Source organism: Vigna umbellata, chromosome 7 (genome assembly GCF_029865625.1).
Source record: "Vigna umbellata cultivar VRB3 chromosome 7, Vumbellata_1.0, whole genome shotgun sequence".
NCBI classification, from domain to species: domain Eukaryota; kingdom Viridiplantae; phylum Streptophyta; class Magnoliopsida; order Fabales; family Fabaceae; genus Vigna; species Vigna umbellata.
In genome coordinates, this window is record NC_142171.1 from 25,003,341 (window position 1) to 25,014,174 (window position 10,834).

General features: G+C 31.0%; 1 pseudogene; it reads right to left on the bottom strand.

Annotated features, from left to right (window-relative positions):
* Positions 1 to 3,273: 3,273 nt before the first annotated feature.
* Positions 3,274 to 5,127, bottom strand: LOC148195544 (hydroquinone glucosyltransferase pseudogene; annotated as a pseudogene).
* Between the last annotated feature and the right edge of the window lie 5,707 nt (positions 5,128 to 10,834).

The following is a 10,834-nucleotide window of genomic DNA, read 5'->3' on the forward strand; positions in this document are numbered from 1 at the left end:
CCGTTGTCGTTTCCCTGACTGCACTAGTGTAAAACAATAATAAAGAGTAAGGAAAGAGAGAAAATTGCGCAGATAATTTTATATTGGTTCATATAACAAGGATCCTACATCTATTTGTTAATCCCAGGCATAGATTAACTATTCACTATCACAAAACCAATAAACTATAACAACCACACAGAAATATAAGTTTAACGGTTTAGAAACACTTATCTTGTTACCACAAGAGATGAAACTCACTTCCTCTTAAGGCCACAAGGGATGAATACCTCCTCTGAATGCTTCACGAAGGATGAATACTTCATTTGCATCTTCACAAAGGATGACAGGCTTAACTCAGAAAGAGCAGCAACACTCAATCACACTCCTAGTGAAAGTTCTTACTTTTGCCAACACCAAATTCTCAAAACCAACACATAAGAGTTACACAAACCCCAAATCACATTTTTTCATAGTTTTTGCTCTTTAGAATGAGAGTCTAAAACCTCTTTATAAAGACCTCACTCAATGGCACCTCCAAAAATTTGTTGTCAGCTTTTTCCGTGTGATAATCGATGATCCACTTATGGTAATCACTTATGCATTTAATGAATGTACAACGATCAAAAACATGCTAAAAAACATCAATGTCTAGTTATGATAATCGATTATGGTAAGTTATAATCGATTATCATACTCTGGTAATCGATTATTCTAGAGCCAAAATTGATTTTTAGCAACCTTTAAAAATCTATCTGTGATAATCGATTATAGCAAAACTTTTTTACTCCAAACGATTTTTAAAGCATAATCATGAAGGTTTTTTTGCAAAGTGAACACTTGAGACTTGATTTGGGCATCATAAAAACTTTTATACTTCGTGATATTGCTAACATATTCAGATGAGGTAAAGAATATATAACTTTAGGCATTGGTAACCAAAGCCTATTCTTTACTTTATCCTTCGGTTCTTTTTTAAATAAAAACTAAAGCCTAATCCTATATTTAAAAAAAAATCAATTTCTTCCCATCCTTACATATTTTTCACTATAGAACTATTGTTCTCCTCATCAACAAACATAGTCACCACTACCTTTTCACACCTCTAAATTGAACAAGAAAGATTAAGAAAATATTTGCATTAGGAAAAACGAATTATGAAACAAAAAGGAAAATTCAATATGAAAGAATGAACCTTTAACCTCTTTCGAAATGGAAAGGAAATGGATGCTCATACTAACAATGCGGTGACACACTTTGCGTTGGCTGTGAAGAAAGGAAAAAAAGAGAGTGAATGAGTGACGACGAAAGTGACAACGTGGTTTGGATTGTCACATAGAAAAGTGTGGTGAAAATATATGAACAATAAATAAACGATATTTTTTTTTATCACTAATAATAAATATATTAAATTACAAAAATTAGATTGTATCAACATACAAATTAATATATACAAATAGACAAATAAATGACAACAATATAACACCCCCTATAACTAAACTTTACATTACAAAAAAGCCATATAATAGACCAATACTATTAACCTATCATGTGCCTAACCCTTTCACATAAAAAACTGTAAGAGTGTATTTGGTGGAGATTTTCTATTTGCTAAAACAAAGATATAAAGAGTTATTATTGGTAACACTTAGATGAAATCTTAGCCCTTAAAATTCTACAGTACAACATTTATGGAAAACATAATTGAACACATACATACACAAAAATACTTAGCTAATTGGTTCTCTATGAACAAAAGTTACTTCAAGTTTAAGCTAGATTAACCAATTGGCATCCTACAAAATGCATTGATTATGCTTACCAACATGTCTATTTGAAAAATAGAGTTTGACATGTTGGCTTTAGAGTCACGTCAATTTTAAACACGTGATTGAAAAATACGTTTTGAATACTTATTTATTTATCATCTAGACCAAGTTTTAATTTACGTCAAAATAAACATTTCTTTAAGATATATTTTTTCATTTTTAACCATAAATCACTTTGTATGTCAAAATAAACATTTCTTTAAGTAAAGTCCTACTACAAAATCACATTTTTTTCATATACATGTCACTATCTTACAACTAAAAAAATAAATGTGCGACAATTTTATCACTAATTTACTTCTCATCTCTGACCTCTTTATTAATTATAATTTTCTATGTAAAGGATTGAGTTATTGATAATACTTTCATTTTCCAAGATAGTTCATACAATAACGTCCTATTGGTTCGTTCCATTTCTTTTCTTTAGTTTCAAAAAAATAGTAAGAGTTTGAATCGTGATTAGAAAACTCAAATAAAACTCAGGATTATTCTCATGTTTTCCTATAAAAATTTACCTGAGTTAAACTAGTGTGACACTTTTTGTTTTTATGAAATATGAGTAATAAAATTTTAGAACCAAGGGTAAGAAATTAACATAATTTTTCAAAAGAAGTGTAAATTGATGCTTTAGTTATCTCCATATTCCATTCCCATTAATGAGTAATTTTTCGAACTTTGCAACTCAACCTCTGACATTAAAATCGTCGTTGACAAAGTCCTTTAGGTTCAATTCTTGTGGTCCTCTTCTTTCCTAGTCACGTGATACATTTAATTGTATTTCGTGGAAGCATTTAATTGTATCTCATGGAAGCAATTAATTAATGTAATACTTTTTTTATTACTATTATCTTGATACAAAATTCGATATCCACAAAGTCAAAAAAATAATATTCAATATGGTTTAAGATTTTAATTGTTAAATAATTTCTTATACTTTTACGTTTAATATGATTTATTTAAAGTTGAACTTCAGTTTGCACAAAACGATTCAATGTGATTTTTAGTATTTAAAGTTTGGTAGATGAACCGAAAAAGTAAATTTATTGATAATAATTAAAATAACTTTAACATGAGGCTTGATTCTAATTTTAATTTTTCATATTTTAAAAAGGCATACGATCAAGTTTGAAGTTTATAGTAAACTTAGATATTTTTAATTGAATTTCTATTAAACTTTTTGACCTGTTAAAGTACTAAAGTTTTTATATTTTTTAATTGGATCATTATATTTTAATTTGTTCATTAATTGAGTAACTTATATTATTGTATCATCTTCCTTATATGTTTTTATTAAGAAATGTGATATTTTATAAATAGTATTAAATGATATTGTAATGTAAAAACTATGAGTAACTTTTATTATTTTCATAAAAAAAAAAGTGTTGGATAAATGGTTTATCAATGGTGAAGTAAACATTACTATGACAAAAGCTATATTAAAATATGTCATAAAAATTAGATGAAATGAATAGAACTTTATATGATATATAGTATCGTGTTTTATTTGATTTCATCTGATCTCTTTAAAAGCAGTACTCAAAATAATGCATAAACTCAACCCAATCAAACAAACCTCAATGATTAACATGGAATAATAAAACAAAAAACAGGTAGAACTACTTTCTCAGGAGATTTCTCCACGTTTATTCTTCTACAGTGATTTTCCCAAAAGTTTCCACTTGTTTGCCAAATTTGCTATAGTCCTTGTAGAGGACCCATCTCCCATCATTGCGCAGTTAGCAAGCTTCTTGAGTTCCTTGACTTTCCTACGGATTTCTTCACCCTCCAAACCCTCCATCACAGCCTTTATGAGCTTAACAATCTCCTCCTTCACCACCACACCATTGATCCCACTAGGGTTCTTCATCTTTGGCCTCAAAGCAACTTTCAATCCATCACTCACCAAAGCTGCATTGCTTCTTTGTTCGGCAAACAAAGGCCACGCTATCATTGGCACTCCATGCACAACACTCTCCAAAACTGAGTTCCAACCACAATGACTCAAAAATGCACCGATTGACCTGTGTCCAAGCACTTCCACTTGTGGGGCCCACCCACACATGACCAAACCCTGCTCCTTGGTTCTCTCTAGGAACCCCTTTGGCAAAAAATGCAAAGGATCATCATCCACTAAACCCCCCTCACTGAAATAAGTAGCACTTGCCCTATCGTTTGGTGCTCTCAGGTTGACCCACAGAAACTTCTGCTTACTCAGCTCCAACCCTAATGCCAGTTCGTCGATCTGCTCTTGGGAAAGTGTGCCACCACTCCCAAAAGACACGTAAAGAACTGAATTAGGTTCTTGTTTATCCAACCACAATAAACACTCACACCTACTTTTTGAACCACTTGGACCACTTTGTGTGATGGGGCCAACTGAATACACAGGAGGGTAATCACCACCGTTACCATGTTGTGATATTGCTTTTGTTGCTTCTTCTTCAAATTCCGTGAAGCTGTTCACCAATATACCATCATGACCATTAAGGTATCTTTGGCATCGTTGAAGGAAAAGCTTGTATGCCAAACTTCCTCTATCTTGCATGCTGTCAGGAAGATCTCTGCCAGAGATAGGGATGCAACCAGGAAGGTGTATCAAACCGGGGTGATCCTTGTACTCACACGAAACCTCTTCGTCGAGGTTTTGAGAATGAAAGCAAACGGACAGCACCATGGTGGAGCAAGGGAAGTATATGTAGGACAAGATGTGGAGTTCCTTACCAAACTCCAGAGCCTCCGGGGCCATGGCATCGGCAACGAGAACAGAAATATCGGTGGTTTTGGAGAGTGAAACTAGGGTTTCTCTGACGGAGGACATGGCTCGAGAGGCGGAGAGCTGAGTCTGGACTTCGACGGAGACGCCATTGTTGTTCAGGTCATGGAAGTTGACGGAGGGGAGGAAGATGCAGTGAATGTTGTGAGGGAGGGAATCGAAGAAGAAGGAGTGCTTTGAAGGTGAAGAAGAGAGTGTGGGAATGATGCATGTAACGTGGAAGGTGTCGGCGTGGAGATGGAGGAGTCGTTTTGCGAACTCGAGGATTGAAACTTGGTGGCTGAAAGCAGGGACTGAGACAAGGGCTATGTGGGTTGTTGTTCTTGGTGATGACTCCATGGGAAGAGCTTGGGGAGAAGGTGGAAAAACCAGAGAAAGAGGTTTTGAGGAACAGAGACAGAAGAAGATGACAATGGAGACAACAACAGAAATTAACGTATGACTTTGTAGACTGTTTGATTTCATGAGGGGTGGTTGGTTGCTTTTATAATTCATTATTATGCTATTATTTACGTTAAACACGTGTAGATACTGTATCAGAAATCTCTCTGAAATCAGTGTGTTGACAGTTCTCACTGAAAGCGGTAGGTCGATAAAGAAAGAAAAAGTAAAAAAAAAAAAAGTAAGGAAAAGTAATGAGAAATAAATCTAAAAAAAATTGTGTGTGAAAGTATTATTTTTCATATTTATATATTTTTTATTAAAAAAATTAATGGTTATGTTTTATTTTCTGTAAAAAGATTAGTTTTTTCATATTTTAAATGTACCTAACTAAACTTCTCTTTTACTTTTATATAAAAGATAAATTCAATTTAGTTTACGCATATTATTTTTAGTTAAAATTGTTATAAAAAATAACTTTTTGTATTTTTTTAAGAAAAGAAAGAAAGTGAAAAGTATTAAAAGATATTGTGAAAATCAATGTAAAAATTTTGTGTGTATTAAAAATATTATTATTATGTGTATGAAATTGTGATGCAGTTAATATTCTGAGTCGTAACCGACAAGCACGTGTTGAATTAATATGGTGGCAAGAATTGAGAGTGTTAACTTACCAAATAAAGAGTTAAAGTCCAGAAGACATAAAAGGAAGGAAATAGAAAGAGGAAGTGAGCCAAGGCATGTGGCGCGTGTTGGTGTGAGTTTGATGGGAAAAGCAGTAAAAAGGAAAAACTAATTAAATTTAATTAAATTTTAAAATTTAACATGGGGGAAGTATATATGTAAAGAGTGGAGAAGTTTAAGGATAAAATTTATCCTCGTTGAATAAAAGTGACTAAATACATTATTTTCTAAATCAGAGGAAACAAACAAAACCAAAATTTTAAACATAATTATTATAGATAAGAAAAAAAATCTTAGGCATACCATGAATCTAGACCTGATCATCCAGATACATGTATGAATTGAGTTATGACGGGTCATGCACTTGTGATTACTTCTATTGTTTTGCAGAACTATTGTGTTTCACCCTACCACACACACAATATTAGTTTGTTTGCGTCTTAGGCCAAGATGGAGCACCTAGACTACGATCTCTGCTACTCTCACCACATGCATCGCCCCTCTCTAATTGAGAATGAATTATCATTAGAATGTCATGATAACTCCCAAGATTAAGCTTCTTACATTCATACATACAATACTTGAAGCAACCTTTTAGAAATTCACCTTAGAAACTCTTCTTTAACCAAACCTTGATACATACATAACATCATACACAAACCTTCATAACATTCCATATAATATACCAAACACACCTTAAAGCATTAATATAGTTACCATTCACAAGAACATAAAAGAAAAGAACACAAAACTCACAAAATGAACAGGGCCCCTAGCGCTAGAACCTTGGCGCTCAGCGCCAGACTTGTAGTAGGCTAGTGGCGCTTACAAACTATCCGCTCAGTGTCCTAAGTCAGACAACTCTCTAACTTTGTGGCGCTCAACACCCCAAAGTGTCACTTAGCGTCAAGGAGCCCAAGGACTCTCCCAATTAACTCAAAATAAGACCCTAAACCTTCATTTTCATCACATACTCTATACTTTAGATTTTGACTAGTTAAAACCTCTAAAAATGGATATAAAATTGTACAAAACTTAACCTATCAACTACTAACCAATTCTACATTAGACTTTTCTTAACTCAAGGCCTAAACAAGTTTTAAATGACTATAAAACATACCCCAAAACTCAGTTTCTACCAATTGACCATTTTCTACACTTTTCACCTATCAGAATCTCTTTTTTAACTAAGACCAACCTAGAATTCAACTTATTTTCCATTTCTTAATGCCATAATAGTTTTCTACCTAATCATACTCCAAAATAACTCTTTCAAACACCTTAACTAATTTCAAATCACAAGCATAAATGCAATACCCATCAGATTTCAATAAACAAGCATGTTAACAATATATCAATACAAAATACAATAATTCATCATACCAACTTCACATTTCAGAACATTTCAAACACACAAAGTTAATCAGATTATCTACAACATCTAAAGTACTAATTAGTTTCTCTTACCTCGTTGGAAAGCTTATACAGCTCTAAAAGAACAATTACCCCTACCTTAGCTCAGACGACTATATATGTATTTATAAACCATAGAATTATGATCAGGATATGTCTTTAACCATTGATAAACAAATAATTAGGAAAAAAGAGTTAACGACACATGCATGAAATTCTCTTTGCATGTGTCTTAAACTGAAAACTAAAGGAAAAGAAGCAAAATTTGGCTTACTCTATATAGAAAACTTATCGGTTGAAAGTGAAATTCACTATCATGATCTTTTAGGAACCTCCTGATAGTCAAACAAATACCTCAAGAGTTAAAATTCTTAGAACTCAAAGAATAAGTTTTAGAGAGATTATGAGTGTTTTACAAAATAAGACCTATTTATGAAATTCTTTATATTATTGAATTATTTTAACATTAAAATATTCAGTCTCATTATTTTAAAACAACTATAATACTTTATTTTATAACTTCTTATCATAATTTATCTTAATTATATTTATCACTTCATAATAAATTATAATATTTTAAAGAGTATACTATCTAAGCAACTCGATGGACGCCAAAATGTTTCGGTGTTGAAAGGGGCAGATGGTCGGTCGTCCTTCCTTGCTCTACTCTATACCTCGATCGTCCAATCCACTTCAAGAACGTAATCCACATGATCGGTTATTGCCTGCAGAAGACACTCCGATGCTCAAGTCATATATGTTTCTCAAAGAGGTCTCAATTTGATTTAGAGTAAAAAATGTCTTTACCTCGACATTAATCATATATTCATAGGGCTTATAAGAATCAAACTTATTAATTAACCATTAATATTGTATATTCATAGTTGATATGACAATCAAATCATTAATATCATATATTCATATTTGATATGACAATAAAACCATTAATTAACTATTAATATCTGCTAATATACCTGTTAGCTACCCATAAATGATCGTGACACTATTAATTAGTCTTTAATTATCTAAAGCGGCTGCCTCGACCGATAGACTACCCTTATCGATAATGTCGACCGATATATTTCATATAGTACACATAACAAATAACAGTAAACAAAATATTACTGTGTAAGAAAAATTGTTTGAAACAAGTAGCGTCTAGTAAAGAAGCATCCTATAACGTCTGAAGAAAAAAGCTAAAGTAATGTTTTCTAGAACAAACTGATTAAATGAATTAGAAAATCATATACAATGTTTAAGAATAAGTGCCACTCATTGAAATCTCTTAACATATTATATGAGCAAAATAAGCTAGCTTCTTATGGAAACAAAAGTCTGGCTCTTATATAACACTAAGATTAAAAGAAATATTTTCATTTAAAAATAGTGTTATATAAAGCAAAACCTTCTATAAAAAATATCATATGATAAGTGACCACTAAACGATTTAGCATTAAAAAAGCCTCTTATGTTTACACCATCTGTTGAATGAGTGTGATCTCGATGATGGTATGGTATACTGATGACCTTATGTTTGGATGATTTGTATGTCTTTGATGTGCATTGTGATTGTACTTACAACCATTATATTTCTTAAAAGTTGCAACCTATGAAGATTAAAAGTATAAAAAACTTTAAGTAAAACTTGGTTGGTATGTAAAATCTATTTTGATTGATGAAAGATGTTGTTTCAAGAATATTGTAAATGATGATTAATGGTTAGAGCGAGATGAGAATTATCTAAAGTTAGATAAGACCCTTAATTTGCACTAAAATAAGTTTTTGTTACATCACCGTTGGGTATTAAGTAAGAACCACCGGGCACCACTTTTAAAATTTGCAAACAAATGTGTTCCAAGGGTTTCACTGCTGGGTGGTGCCTAGTTGCCACCGGACGACGCTTGAGTTCTGACAGGTGTTGGCAAGGTAGTGAACCCCTGACTTTGTGGCACTGGGGATAGTTACCTAACGCTAAATGATAACTCTATGAGACTTTTTCATAGTATAAGTGATTTATAATTTTATAAATTGTTTTCTTAGCTGCCACAAATTATATTTATAATTCTATTGAGTTATGTTTGATAATGTAGGATTATTTATGAAAAATTTAGTGTGTTTTAGTTGTCAAATTAGTTATTTCCAAGAGAAATGCTAATCTAGGGTGAGTCCAAGTGTATTGAAGGAACTTTGAGGATGTGAGACTATCTTGAATCAACTGGTATCTCACTCAAATAAAGTCAAATATTTAGGTAGTGTGAGTCGAAGATGCTCCACATGGTAGACAAATATAATATGAGTATCATACTTATGGAGTTAATGGGATTAACCCTATCATGCTTTGGTTGGAAAATTTGATTTTGAGTGTTGGAACATCACTAGAGGATTTTGAAGTAAGAATGACAGGTGCAATTTACTACACTAGTCTTTAAGAAGTAACATATAAATGTATTCCTTTATTTGAGCCGTGTTATAAAATTGTGATTAAAGTTTTAGATTAGAGTCATATGGGTAAATGTTACACCGTTAATGTTAATGAATGTCAATCATTTGAGTTTTAGTTTGATTTTAGTTTGATTTTTATAGGAAATGCTTGTTGAATAAGTGATTGAGTGATGAGAGCAAAGGGAAAGTCTATATTAAGAATTGATTGTATAACAAAAATTTATTTCCATAATCTTTATGATATGTAATTATTGCTCCTAAATTATATTAGTTTTTCATTTTTTTTTTGTGTTTGTTTGAGTTTTTCTCTGCAAGGAATAGATGGTAATGTTAGTATAAGAAGTGTGAATGGTCAACGAAGGCTTGAAGTAGTGGTAGAGTAAATAATGAAGTTTGTTTTCATCTTTAAAGTAGTTTTTGGTTCTTTTGGAAATATATTTCTTTTAAATACAATGTAATGATATATATATTATATATATATATATATATATATATGTGTGTGTGTGTATTTTTTAAGATTTGGATGATTTTAAGCAATAATTTGTAGAAATTTTGGAATGTTACAGTGAATGGTGTTAAAAAAAATCTAATATTAAATTGATTCCACATTTTTATTCTTAAGTAAGGTATTTTTTTAATTGTAAATTGATTTTACATATTGTAATTATTAATTATTGAATAATAACTGTATTGTTTAAAGACAATTTAGTTTAAAAGATGAATATAAGTTTGATTTTACTTTTTATCGATCAACTTTGGTATATTTGTAAATTTGGTTTCTCAACCTTTTTTTTGGGCTTATTGTATTTAAGTTAAACTAATGTTCCCAATCTATCAATTGATAAGCAATTAAATTAACACGACCAATAAAATGTGGGAAAAATTAAATAATATCAATAGATAACTTATTTTTTTCCACTATTTATTGATGATATAGATAATTAATTGCTTTTGAATTCAAGGATTAATCAAACTTTTAACTTAAAAATGATATGATGAATAAAAAAATATCATAAAAAAGGTGCTTAAGTCTGAAATATTAATATTGTATTAGCAATATAAATATTATTAATATTGAATTGAATAATTCTGGTTGGCAAAATTAGGTGAAATAGCTTATAGTTTATATTTTTTTTTTGAAAAATCAAAACAAAACTGATGGAAAAGATAACTTTTATTTTAAATTATAAGAAAATTCGATAAATAAATTTATGAGTTTTTTTAGTTCACTAAATATTTAATTAAATTTTTTGATCTATAAAATCTTCTAAATAAAAAATCAATTTAATTTACCTTTCAACAATCTTCCAATGAATATTCAGTTCATTAAAAA